The following is a 14,448-nucleotide window of genomic DNA, read 5'->3' on the forward strand; positions in this document are numbered from 1 at the left end:
TTTTTTTTTATAAACAAGCTCGGATGTATGCCGGTACATCAGTTGAAGTAGTTCGTAATTTTTTTAAATTATATCATTAATTAAGATTAGTGTTTTAGAGTTCTATTTATTGATCTAAGTTTAAATTGATTGCCAGTGAAGTGTATTATTGCAAACATAATTACGATTTCCAAGAGTTAAGACATAAAGTTTAACTGCTAATTAAAATTACTACGCGATCTACTTGCAGCGGACTTAAACGTACCTCTTTTTGAGTATGTAAACCGTCCAAATACATCCGAGGTTGTTTTCTAAAAAAAATGGCCGAGGAGTTCCGAATGCCACGTGTAATGCAACAGCTCGTGGATAGTCTCTTTATGGATTATGGACATTAAACAAATAAAAGCGTCCGTCTATTTTTTAAGGACATTATTTTGTCCTTACATGCTTTTTGCCTAATTTCAAGACGACCTTCGTCGGTGACATGAACAGTCAATACAAAAAAATGCCAGTTCGGAGGAGCCTTTAAATAACAAGGCGATACTAATATTTTCGCCCTTTAAATTGCTTTCGGGACGTTAGCTACAACATCGTCGGCGGAGAGCCTCATCATCTGCGCACTCGAGCTATAAGTTACATTTGTGGGCAAATGCGAAACGGGTACATGTATAGCCGGCGTTGCAGTTTATTGATTATTGTGACCCGCGCTCACACCATATCCTGTCGTGACTGACAGTAAGCTAGATTCGTGTATCAAAGTTTCACAAGAAAAAATGATGCATAGCATCAAGTCGGCGCAATACAGCCAGAAGAAAAACGTGCATGTAGATAACCAAAAAGGTTATTATTTCAATAACATGTTGGGTATTAATATGTCCGAAGGGCATTATGGTTGATAATATTGTTAAAATAATTTAAGCCCGGAATAATAGATATTCTGGTTTTCCCAAATTGAAAATAATCCTCCGGCACAAACAAAAGTATACCAAAATTATACACACGTTACTTCCGAAACAATAGAATCAATGGTCTAATACATGAATTTCAACAGCATGAAATTCACCTTTTACTTGTACCGGCATGTTATGTGAATTCAGGGCTTTATACATTTTTTGTTTTTGTGAACACATTTTTCTCTTATGGGTAAATAGAACAGGGATAAAAAATACTATACATAAGAGGGGATTATCTGGAAAAAAATCGTATGACATTTTCAAAACAAACAATTAAGCTCAATGTTAATTTTTTAAAACTCGTTTTTTAAACTCGCCAAGGGAGATTACTGCGTAGGAGGTTTTGAAACATAAAGGATATTGTAATAGTACTGTACGTGTAACCTTCATCTATTTTGGGGAAAGTTAGTATTAAAAATCATAATTTAAAAAAGCAACAACATGAAAACAGTCCTATAATAATTTTAAGCTTCGTTATCAATTTAAGTTTTTTTTTATAAAACACATTTAACTTAACATTTTATCGTGCAACGTGGAAAATATCGAAATATCCCGCTGAATGACGGTGCAAAAAGAAAGATCTCGCGGGATTTCCGTTGTAGTGGTAAGAAATCTTGTGAGAGGTTGAAAACACATTGACCCGGTTATCCAAGTTCCTTGGAAACGGTCTCGTGTCACCCGGAACTTTGGCCAGTAGAGCTGAAAATGCATCTTCAAAAGAGCAATTGTCCAAAAGTGATGCGTTGGAAGTTTGGTTCATTATGTAAATCTGTAGCATGCGCAAGACAATGTCTAAACACAGCTGACATGACAATAGATTGCTTTATATAATGACTCCTTTCAATTATGTTCTCTATAATGTTCACATATAAGACCCTTGGCTATAATACACAGTGTGTGCACAGTGGTCAGTCAAACGAATAAGTAGCTATTGGGCTAATTATTTCACACCTGCTAATCAAGTCACTAAACTGTGTAAATTCAAATAAGGTACAGATAAAATTGGGCCAAGAATTTTTTTAATAATGGGAATAAAGACCTAAAAAAAGTTCATCCACAGTATGTATCATTCTAAGTATGTATAATTCATTATTGTCTTAAATACTGATAAACTGAATAAATAGTTTGCATAACAATAATTTGAAGGACCCCGTCCCCCCTCTAACAAATATTGGACTGATCCAAACGAAAATATGCCACACACATCTACACTGTTGTTGCTATTTCCATCTATGCTTAAATACAGTGTTTGCGTTCATTAACAGTTTGGTTCTTGTATTTCCATACTGCTCTTTTCTGTTCAATCTATGCAGGGAGTGGGGATTGTGCATATCCAGGAAATAAAGGATCTCCTCTTTACCTTAAAAAAACAAAAATGAATATAAACAAGAAAATCATCTCAAATGTCACAATTTCTTGCAATGAATAACAGTTACTGTTCTATCTTACTAAGATTATATGTAAAGGGCTCATGATCAAGAATCCTGTTATGTGAAGGGCTCATGATCAGGAAACCTGTTATCTGCTTTCAGGGTTACAATATTTCTTTTCAACCAAAAATCCAATGGTATTAAACAGATATAAAATGAAATAGGCATATCAGGAATAGCCACATTCAGAAATCGCAGCCTCCAAACACATCCAAAAAAAGAGTTCAATGAAGTTATTTTAATTCCTTTATTTAAAGGCTCCATCATAATGATGTAAATAAGATAATTAATCTGAGCTTTATCCTTGCAAGGGAAACTCAAGGACTTTTAGAAGGTTTGAACAACATTTTGTGGAAAGCAAGGACCTTTCCAAGCCTTGAGCTCATTTTCGAAATTCAGAACTTTTACAGGGCTGCTTGGTAATGCTGTCCTTCAGATCCTTGGTGCAAGTACTGGCAAATGTGAAAAAAAATTGTTTATATAACAAGAGCAGTCACAAAGATAAGCGTGCTTGACTATTCCGCTGCTATTAAGTTAAGTATTGCAAAGTGAAACACGCACTGTAAAGTTAGATTAAACGCAAAACGTTAACCAGATTTTTTAGGTAAAATAATAAAGGGGCAAAATTAATATCATTTGCAAGATAGAGTTGCAATATAATTTTCTCACACCCCAGATAAGTGGCAAATATTTGGCCATGCTGGAAATCATTTTCTTGCATATGAAAATAAATAATCCTTTCAGAGTGATTTTTAGAGGAACTATTTGACGTCAATAGTGACATAAAATATCTACATTTTATGATGTCAGTAAACAACGTCACACACGCTTTTTGGTGAAAAGTACAAAAGTGCATTTTCTACGTCAATTTTTCCACAAATTGATAATTTAAGATAAATGCAAGAAAATATATTGATAATTTTTTTTCCAGTCGAGATTGAAAAAATCTGACCCCTCGGGCATGCTGTGTGGCCAAAAAATCCGCATACTTCGTAACCAGCTTAGGCACCTGCCCTTGAGTCGGATTTTTCTATCCATATTGTACCAGAAACACCTGATAGTATTTTTTACTTATAATCTTACATGAGGGGCCATGAAGGTTGAATGTTTGGGAGTCCATGTATAAAGGTTGGATGCAATACATGATGTATTTACTGAGATATTGACTTAAATGTGGTAACATGAAAACCTTAACCAAAATTCAAATAATAAAGGGCAATCGTTTATTTTGCAAAATACAGTTAATTAACTTGGTAATTTAAGCAGATTGGATGGCTGATTACTGTATAAATGTTATACATCAAGTAGTTTCTGAGATATTAACGTATGTGTGCTTACATGCAAAACCTTCACCAGATTTCTATGTTGAATGATTTGCATTATATGCATGATCAAGTTATCTAACTCGATTAATTTTGCTGATATATTGACTTAAATGTGGTTACATGCAGGATTTCTAAGTCAAATAATAAAGGGTCATTGTTTGCAAAATAGATCTATTATTCAAACCTGATTATTCAAGTTGGTTAGATGGTTGAGTACCTTTGTATGAAGTCTCAATGCAATACACCAAGTAGATGCGGAGATATCAACCTATTTGTGCCTACATGCAAAACTTTCACCAGAGTTTCTATGTTGAACAAGAATTTAGAAATTTTTGCATTATATACATGATATAGTTATCTACTTGAGTAACTAAGTATGTTGGATAGTTGGAAACACATGCCTAAAGTTTCAATGCAATACATGTTATATTTGCTGAGATATTAACTTAAATGTGGTAATATACAAAATCTAACAAAATATCTAAACTAAATAACAAAGGGCCACAAGTAGCATTATATGCAAATAGAGTTATCTAACTTGATTAAACAAATAGGTTGGATGGTTGAGTAGCGTTGTATAAAGTCTCAATGCAATACATTTTGTAGTTGCTGAGATATTAACCTATGAGTGCTTACATGCAACCCCTTAACCAGAATTTGAAAATCAAATAATAAATTAGGCCCAAATTTTGCATTATATTCAAATAAGTGTTATCTATCTTGTTTAATTTAGTAGGTTAGGTAGTGGGGAATACATATCCAAGTTGCAATGCAATAAATGATGTATTTACTGAGATAATGACTTAGAGGTGCTTACATGCAAAACTTTAACCAAGTAGTGATGCTGGAGCTGGCACTAGCATGAGTAGTATAGCTTTACTTATTCTTCGAATAGTCAAGCTAAAAAAGTGTCAACATCTTCCTAAATCCATAAAAGAAATTTTTCTTAGTACCCAAAATAATTTTCTTTATTTGTAAATTTAAACTTCATCAAAATTAACAATATCACTTCAGTTCATTATACTTACTTGGCAGGCCTCCTTTGGTTGATAAGATCTTAGAATGTCAGTGTCTTCTGGAGACCATTTAACTGAAATATGAATTAAATAAATATATTTACCCTATCTATATATACATTAGTTGATTGCATCTATTTCCTAATATCTTGTAGTTGTTTCCATAAATATATAGAGCGTGTTGTCTCTATCATTGCTTTTTCACAGTAAAGGTATCAACCCTACTCATTCAGTAAAAGAATGGTTTTGTTATGGAAGAAAATGAATTGGATTAATATGTAAAACAACCACAGAAGAATGTGATTTCTGCACGAGGTCAAGAGCTAACATTCCCTACAGTACTATCAGCGCTTTGATTTTGTTGTAATAATTATTTTTTATTTTTAAACTAGAGCTTATTTGCTTGAAATAGTAAAAGAAGTCATGTGGTAAACTTGTATGAGTTTATTAGAAATAAATTAATTATATAGAACTATCTATTGGTATATATACTTATTTTGACAAGTTAATCGGCTCTACATTTGTACCTAAATGAGGTTCCCCACAAGATTATAAGAAAAAGTTGAGTTTAAATGAATGTAATAAGAGCTAAAGCAAGAGCACCGTCTGCGAATGCTGTATACTCGTCTGATTTTATCCTTTTACGGTTTATTTATTTCATATATATCTTCTAATTCGGATTGAATACAATGCATATTATGTTTTATAATAACTTCACAACTGCTATTTTTGAAGAATCAAACAAAAATTTACCATGTGGAAACAAATCCAAGTTAAACTACATGATAATGAGGTCCTCAAGTCGGACAGATGGCTGTCTTCATAAGCTGAGCATTCAGTGTTTGGACAGCCAAATGAGATAAGCTGATTAATTCTTGTTGACTATTCACTGTATATTTTACAAGTTTATCACTTTTATATAGAAAAAATGGTAAGATAAATAATGTAATATATCATATATTGCAATAAATATTGTTTATTAAGAAAAAAAGCTTTTAAATAACAAAGACCTTGACCCTAGGTGCCCGAAGATACAATCTTGTTAAAAATATTCATAAATATTTCCTATACAGTTTTTTTGGTTGTACTATGTTTATCGTTACAAAACTACTTTGGGTATAAAACTTTCTAAGTTAACAAGGGGCAATAATCCAGTCAAAATACATGACAGGGTTATGCTGCTTGTAACACTCTTACTTCATTATTGTACATTTGATAGTGAACAGGTTCATGTTTATCAAGATATTGAATATAATACAGTTTTCCTATTTTTTTTCATAAATGTTTTTTATACACTAAGTTTGGTTGCATTATGTCGACTGTTAGAAATGTTTTTTGTGTGAAATTTTTCAAGTCTTGAAAGTGGCAATAATTCAGCATAATACATTACAGGGTTATGTAACTTGTAACTTCAATGAAGAATTTTACAAGTTATATATACTATTGTACATTTGATAGTGAACAGGTATTCCAAAGTTTTAAAGTGATAGCTTTGATGTAAGTGACCTGTTTGATATATTGAAGTGCATTATCCATTAATTGTCTGTGAAAAATTTGAAATCAATGAAACAAAAAGTGAAAGAGCTATGTCCAATTCTCTAAATCAACCAAAATCCATCAAAGTTCATGTTTCTTAAACAAAACAAACAGGCGAGACTCAGCATCTTTTGGGTACAATGTGAAAAAGGGTATGATTTGAACCAGCTCCCCAAGTTTCAAAGTCATAGCTTTCACAGTTTTCATGTAAGTGACCTAAATGCAAAACTTAACTGACGCCTCCGAGAACGACAACAATCAAGTTACGACAATAGCTCGTTATTTTTTTCAAGGAAGAAGCCAGTGCAAAACAGATTTAAATCAATTGAAACGTTTATGACTGAATTTATATGTCAAAATATACTCAAACAAGTAACGCTGCAATGCGACAAAACCTGGTTTTCAGTGACAGAAGAACTTCAGCCTTCATTGTTTGATTCAGGTTCAACTGTTTTTCTATTTAGGTTCAACCATGTTTAGTAACAGTGACTTTTACCCTAGGCACCCAAACCACATTCCCAAGAAAGGTCTCCATAAACTTTCCCTAAATACCAAGTTAAGTCAAGATGTGTAAACATTAGCTTAAATTATTCAGTTTCAACCATTTTCCTATTTTCAGTAAAGCCAAAAAAAATAAAATTGTTTGTTTAGGGTAACCTTCCCAAAATTTCTAGGTAGGGTAGGTAGGGATTTTTTTGATTTTTTTTTTTCAAAATCTGTCGTAAGTTCAGAGTGCTTTCTTGCACATGGCAGTCTTTCCTACATTACTGTCATTGCCTGACTTTGTTTTATCATATAAAATAATTCTGATTAAAATCTGCATTTATCCGCCCTTCGTAACTCTCTATTCGCTAACGAATATTTTTTTGCTCAGAAACGGAAAAAAAATAGTTAGGGTCGGCGCATTTTTATAGGTAGGGTCAGGTTACCCGAAACAGACATTTTTTTTTTAGGCCTAACTGGTGCAGTCTGTATCTTTATTAAAACCATTACCAGAAAATATATTCAAGTTAAAGTATAACCATACTGCTAGGGCTGTCAATTATTTCCGAGTTCGATTATCAAAAAAACTTTACTTCACATAATTTATTAGGATGTTGAAAATGAACCAGTACAGGTAAAAAGACTTTCTAAAAAAAAAAAAAGGATTTTTTTATTTTTTATTGGATTTTTTTCTGAAGATTGGGAAAAATATCTTGTATTTTACTTTGGGAATGGGTCCGATAGTCGGACCCGTGGGTACTATAGAAAAAGCCCTGCCTTCTATCACACTTTCTACACAATACTTATTTCTGCCAAAGTATATGTATTAATAGTTTGACAGCCAAAGCTTAGCAGACCTACTGACATCATATCTGATAGGAACCTATAAGTTAATTACTGACCATAACTATATCTCTAAAGTTTCAGAACCACAGACAAAAGTTGGATTGAGCAAAAAGTAATACTAGAACTCCGCGAGTCAGATGTGTCGCCTGACAAATTATCACAGCTTTTGTGCACTGCACTGCACTTGCCCTCAATGAGCTGTATCTACATATGAAATTGCAAGTTGATACCACTAATAGTTTACGAGATATATGCCCCAGACAAGTGAAAGCGGGATGCGGATGCCAACAAAGGGCAATAACTCTAAAAATATGGGAGCAGGAGTTACGGTTCTAATGCACTGCACTTGCCCTCAAAGAGATCTATCTAGCTACGAAGTTTCATGTTGATACCTTTTATATTCTCCAAGATATGCCCCTGACAATATTTAAGCATGAAAATTAACAAAGGTCAATTACTCTCAAACTAACAAAGCAAGAGTTAATGTTAATGTGCACTGCATGAGATCTATCTACATATGAAGTTTCAAGATGATAACAAACCCAGCTAAAGAAAACCCACTTTTACATCTTGAGGTTGCATATTTCTGAATAGACTGACTTTTATTGTTTTAAATTTATTTTTCTAACTACCCCTCTTTTTGAGAAGCCTTCACCTCAACCCTTGGAACACCCTCACGCAAAATTATACATGATGTCAATTTTCTACTTTCGGTTTGTGGATTATAAGTATCTTCCATGGCCAAGAGTGTAAGATAGGTTTGTTCCGACCCGAGCGTAGGGTGTTTTGCGGAAACGAGGTTTACTGAGTTTCCGCAAAACAGTCCCTGCGCGAGGGTCGGGATGAACCTATCTTACACGAGCGGCTATGGTACCGTATTTTCTCGACTATAAGGCGATTCGCCTATAAGACGGCCCCCTAACTTTGACCATGAAATCTGGTGCTTTTTGTTTCGACTCGCTCATAAAAGGGGATCAATTTTTAAGCAAATCTAAAATGCTAAAATTCTTCCTAATGTGTAAAAATGTTCAAGCTCAACGGACAATTATCGACTTTCGCGGTAACTGTTTTTGTTTTACTCAAAGAAAATGGCGCTCAACTGTGAGCTCTCTATTTGGAGGTAGGTTAAAAATGAGTATGTAAGTTTGCAGGACAGGTCGTTACTTATCGGAATTGTAATAATTAATCAATAACAACATATGTTTGTTTTAGTTTTTTTATTGAAGACACCAATGAAGTTCTTCGGCAAAATAAATGGTTTCAATAACATAACTGCGAAAAGCCAAGGCATGAATAGGTGTTTGTTTAGCAATAATGCTTTAGGCAATATTGTCCCTTGATTGGCGACGAACATAAAGGATTCATATTCGCATTGTCATTTGTTTGCTTAATCAAATTGACAGTAAGGTACCTACATCATATTAAGAGTCCAATTTATTGATTTGATATATCTGTCAAACTAATTATACTGACACGCGCCATGAGAAAAAATGCAGATAAAACGGTACACTGTGTGACGTCAGAGCACGGGCGATGAAGAGATTTCGTGTTGTTGTTTACTTAATTGCCCCATACTTGTATCAGCAGACAATATACTGGATAGACGAATACCCTATGTAAAATTTTACTGATTTTGACTTGAATCTTTTTTTAATATTTTATCGACTCGCTTATAATACGGGTCCCCTACTTTGGGGGTAAAAATCAGGACCCAATTTCCCCGTCTTATAGTCGAGAAAATACGGTAGATGTTTTTTCTCCCATCTCAGTTATACAAAATTAAGTAAAAATGTATTTTTTTGCTGGAACTCTTTTGTGCTTAGTGAAAATAATTGCGTATGGATATGCGATAATTCGTGGTTGTCATGGATATTCGCGTAGTGATTCAGAGTATATAAATTGTCTGATCGGTCTTTAAATAGTTAAGAAGAGTGAAGCATGTTTTTTTGAAAGGTGCGTGAAAACTGTTTTCTGGTGACATTTGAAGCGAGAAATAATTAACTAGCGTTCTAAATATTTCCACAAGACAAGGTTTCCAAGATGCGCTTCAAACAGACGCTACACTCTGACGACAGTCTTCAACAAGGGAGGTAATTACAATGTGGTGACCATTAAAGAAGTTCCATACGGGCATTTTTTCTTCGCCCGTGGGCAAGATAAGAATTTCTAGCATGGTTAAATTAATGGATCTATTAATCTGAGGTGGGAGAAAAAAAGTTCTTTGTTTAGTTTTTTTTACATGTTTTTCACTTGTTTTTTTAGTTCAAACAATTTATGAACATCAATCAATGATCTCTTATTTATGCATCTTTGCTCAAAATTATGACTGTTAATACACAGAAGCAATTTTAAATTAAACAGGGCATTAAGACATAACCAAACAACTTTGCTGCCATTTACTGAAAGAAAATTTGAAAGGTCAAATGTGTTGGCAAAAAAATTGCGGATAAGTCATTGGATAAAAACATTTTTATTTGTTTAAGAATTTGTTTCATGATACAATGGGGTTCAGTCCGTTTCACTTAAAGACGGCTTGTTTTCCAGGTAAAGAGTGAAGACATGGCTAGGTTGTTGACAAATCTTGAGGCTTAAATTATTGGGTGGGATAAGAAATCAACAGTTCATCTGTTAATTGTTGAGTGAATTTTCCAGGAAGTTCTTATTACATATTACAAAGACAAACAGTTCAAAAATATATTTGAATGATGATATAACAACGGCTTTATGTTCGTTCAGTTGTTTTGTCTGTAATTTGTTTGGTATGAAAGCAAATGTTCGAACATTCAGCTTCAAAGTTGTTTTAAACGTTTGAAAAACAGGATTACCATATTTTTAACAAACGGTATTTAGTTGTTAATTTCCAAATATATCTTTATTTAAACTTATGCACCCATTTTTAAATTTCAAATTATATTTTTTGGCCACATTTTCTGGATCAAAAGTGACATGTTTAGTTTTGATCAAGGTGTAGATACTACAATGGAATTGAAAACTAGTTCTTCAAGTTGATATTTTCACTAGTTAGCACCTAAGCAAAGGGCCACAACTCTGTGATAAAGCATTAATAAAAATGTTGCAATTGAAACATATCTTTACTGATGACGATGCCTTGTTTTATATTTGTAAAGGGTCATACAATGAAACTACCTGTAAAGTTTCATTGAATTTGGCCTGGTAGTTTCAGAGTTTTTTTTTTTAAAGCAAAACAGTAAGTCGGCCATTTTGTTGTTGTTGTTGATCAATCTCAATGCCTTGTTGTATTTTTGTAGAGGGTCATGTTATGAAGCTTCCTGTAATGTTTCAGTGAATTTGGCCTGGTAGTTTCAGAGGAGATGTTTTATAGCAAAACAGGAAGTTGGCCAGATTGTTGTTGTTGTTGATCAATCGCGACCCCTTGTTGTATTTTTGTAGAAGTTTACTTTAAGGAAGTTTCCTGTAAAGTTTCATTGAATTTGAACTGGAGTTTTAGAGGAGATGTTTTTTTAAAGCAAATCAGGAAGTTGGCCATTTTGTTGTTGTTGTTGTTGATCAATCGTGACCCATTGTTGTATTTTTGTAGAAGGTCACCCGAAGAAGCTTCCTGTAAAGTTTGATTGAATTTGGACTGGTAGTTTCAGAGGAGATGCTTTTTAAAGCAAAACAGAAAGTCGGCCATTTTGTTGTTGTTGTTAATCAAACGTGACCCATTGTTGTTTTTTTGTAGAGGGACACCAAAGGAAGCTTCCTGTCAGGTTTCATTGAATTTGGCCAGGTAGTTTCAGAGGAGATATTTTTTAAGCAATTGTTGACGGACGGACAATGGACAATTTAGACCGATCACAATAGCTCACCTTGAGCACTTCGTGCTCTGGTGAGCTAAAAATATACAAACAATGCATAACTTTTGTCTGTAAAGTATACTTGACAAACCTTCTAGAGAAATGGCCATTACATGAAATGTTTCACAGTTTCACAAGCTCATTAATATTCTGAAATCTGTTACAGATGAGGATGTCATAGTCAAAGTAACTAGCAGCACTCTTCCAAAATATCTAAAGGAATTATCATTCTTCTCTAAAATGTTAAATTATCTAATACTGTGCACACAAAATTCTGTTAACTATCAGAAATGCAAATGAGACAAGTAATTTTATGTACCTGTAACTGAACAATCTGTTATGTTGGCAGGACTCTTCTCTTCAGCAATGTTAGGAAAGGAAACAGCTGCCTGGCACACTGTAAAATGGGGATTAAACATTCTGTCAAATTAAAACTGACCCATTTTAACCAATCCATCAAAAGATATATATAAATGAGCTGCGCCATGCGAAAATGTGTCTCTTGAAGTTAATGTCATAAATATGAGCAGACAACATTGCTTATCATGCCTTTAACAATAAACAATACAAATCATTGTAAAAGAAAACGAAACAATATAACCATTTAGTCATGGAAAAACGAAAGAGAATTGTTAGCAACTCAACACTGGAAACAAATTTTTGAATGGCAGGGCTCAAATGTATAAAATAATCTCCTTTATGACAAGCTCGAAGTTTCAAATGATGGTCTTTTACTTAAACCACGCTCACTCTAATCCAACCAATTGGCATTCGCTATTTCATTGCTTCATTTCTCATGTACACGTTGTACCATCAGAAGTATATATACAACTCCTAAAACACGATTTCCTCGAGGCAAAATGGATCACATTTGATGAAGTAAAGCATGAAACTGGATTCATAGGCCAAGAAAAATCATCTGTAATTTGTCAGGCATCTATTTTTAAAACTTCTTTCATGGTCTTATAATAATCATTGAATACACTTCAAAAGCAAACTGGAAACCCTATTTCATACGGCTCAAGACCACAGTTATCTGCCCCCCGTTGACCATGATCCGGATGTTAATACAGAAAAAAGAGAGTATATTTGTTATTAATTGTTGTATGTGGCCCATATTGAAAATTGGTATGTGTACTAAATATGTAATCCAGTTTAAATTAATACGTTACTTGTCTTTGTGAGTTCCGAGAATATTTTTTAAGTTTTCACTATAACACATATAGAGAACACCCATCAGCCCCGGGGTGTGGCCAATTTTGACCCCAGGGCCATAATTTGAACAAACTTTGTAGAGGTCCACTAGACGATGAATCATGCCAAATATCTAAGCTCTAGTCCAAGTAAGTTCAGAGACAATGATTTTTGAAGTTTTCACTATAAACATATAGAGAAAACCCATGACCCCCCAAGGGGGGGGGGCCAATTTTGACCCCAAGGCCATAATTTGAACAATCTTTGTAGAGGTCCACTAGACGATGAATCATGCCAAATATCTAAGCTCTAGTCCAAGTAAGTTCAGAGGAAAAGATTTTTGAAATTTTAACTATAAACATATAGAGAATACCCATGACCCCCCGGGGCAGGGCCAATTTTGACCCCAAGGCCATAATTTGAACAATCTTTGTAGAGGTCCACTAGACGATGAATCATGCCAAATATCTAAGCTCTAAGCAACGTAAGTTCAGAGGAGATTTTTGATTTTTTTTACTATAAACATATAGAGAAAACCCATGACCCCCCAGGGGCGGGGCCAATTTTGACCCCAGGGCCATAATTTGAACAATCTTTGTAGAGGTCCACTAGACGATGAATCATGCCAAATATCTAAGCTCTAGTCCAAGTAAGTTCAGAGGAGATTTTTGATTTTTTTTTACTATAAACATATCGAGAAAACCCATGACCCCCGGGGCGGGGCCAATTTTGACCCCAAGGCCATAATTTGAACAATCTTTGTAAAGGTCCACTAGACGATGAATCATGTCAAATATCTAAGCTCTAGTCCAAGTAAGTTCAGGGGAGAAGATTTTTGAAGTTTTAACTATTAACATATAGAGAATACCCATGACCCCCCGGGGCGGGGCCAATTTTGACCCCAGGGCCATAATTTGAACAAACTTTGTAGAGGTCCACTAGACGATGAATCATGCCAAATATCTAAGCTCTAGGCCAAGTAAGTTCAGAGGAGAAGATTTTTTAAGGTTTTCACTATAACACATATAGAGAAAAACCATGACCCCCCGGGGCAGGGCCAATTTTGACCCCAAGGCCATAATTTGAACAATCTTTGTAGAGGTCCACTAGACGATGAATCATGCCAAATATCTAAGCTCTAGTCCAAGCAAGTTCAGAGGAGAAGATTTTTGAAGTTTTAACTATTAACATAAAGAGAATACCCATGACCCCCCGGGGCGGGGCCAATTTTGACCCCAGGGCCATAATTTGAACAAACTTTGTAGAGGTCCACTAGACGATGAATCATGCCAAATATCTAAGCTCTAAGCAACGTAAGTTCAGAGGAGATTTTTGATTTTTTTTACTATAAACATATAGAGAAAACCCATGACCCCCCAGGGGCGGGGCCAATTTTGACCCCAGGGCCATAATTTGAACAATCTTTGTAGAGGTCCACTAGACGATGAATCATGCCAAATATCTAAGCTCTAGTCCAAGTAAGTTCAGAGGAGATTTTTGATTTTTTTTACTATAAACATATCGAGAAAACCCATGACCCCCGGGGCGGGGCCAATTTTGACCCCAAGGCCATAATTTGAACAATCTTTGTAAAGGTCCACTAGACGATGAATCATGTCAAATATCTAAGCTCTAGTCCAAGTAAGTTCAGAGGAGAAGATTTTTGAAGTTTTAACTATTAACATATAGAGAATACCCATGACCCCCCGGGGCGGGGCCAATTTTGACCCCAGGGCCATAATTTGAACAAACTTTGTAGAGGTCCACTAGATGATGAATCACGCCAAATATCTAAGCTCTAGGCCAAGTAAGTTCAGAGGAGAAGATTTTTTTAAGGTTTTCACTATAACACATATAGAGAAAAACCA

The 14,448-nt window shown here is 34.5% G+C and overlaps 1 long non-coding RNA gene across 2 annotated transcripts in view; it reads right to left on the minus strand.

Annotated features, from left to right (window-relative positions):
• Nucleotides 1-1,003: 1,003 nt before the first annotated feature.
• LOC128240895 (uncharacterized) overlaps nucleotides 1,004-14,448 on the minus strand; it is a 51,699-nt gene continuing 38,254 nt past the window's right edge. For both annotated transcript variants that reach the window (XR_008262336.1, XR_008262337.1), the window contains 3 exons: nucleotides 11,706-11,783; nucleotides 4,716-4,777; nucleotides 1,004-2,292 (listed from right to left, as the gene is read on the minus strand). This is a non-coding gene — a long non-coding RNA (uncharacterized LOC128240895). The remainder of the gene's footprint in view (nucleotides 2,293-4,715; nucleotides 4,778-11,705; nucleotides 11,784-14,448) is intronic.

This window comes from Mya arenaria, chromosome 7, assembly GCF_026914265.1.
Source record: "Mya arenaria isolate MELC-2E11 chromosome 7, ASM2691426v1".
Lineage (NCBI taxonomy): Eukaryota > Metazoa > Mollusca > Bivalvia > Myida > Myidae > Mya > Mya arenaria.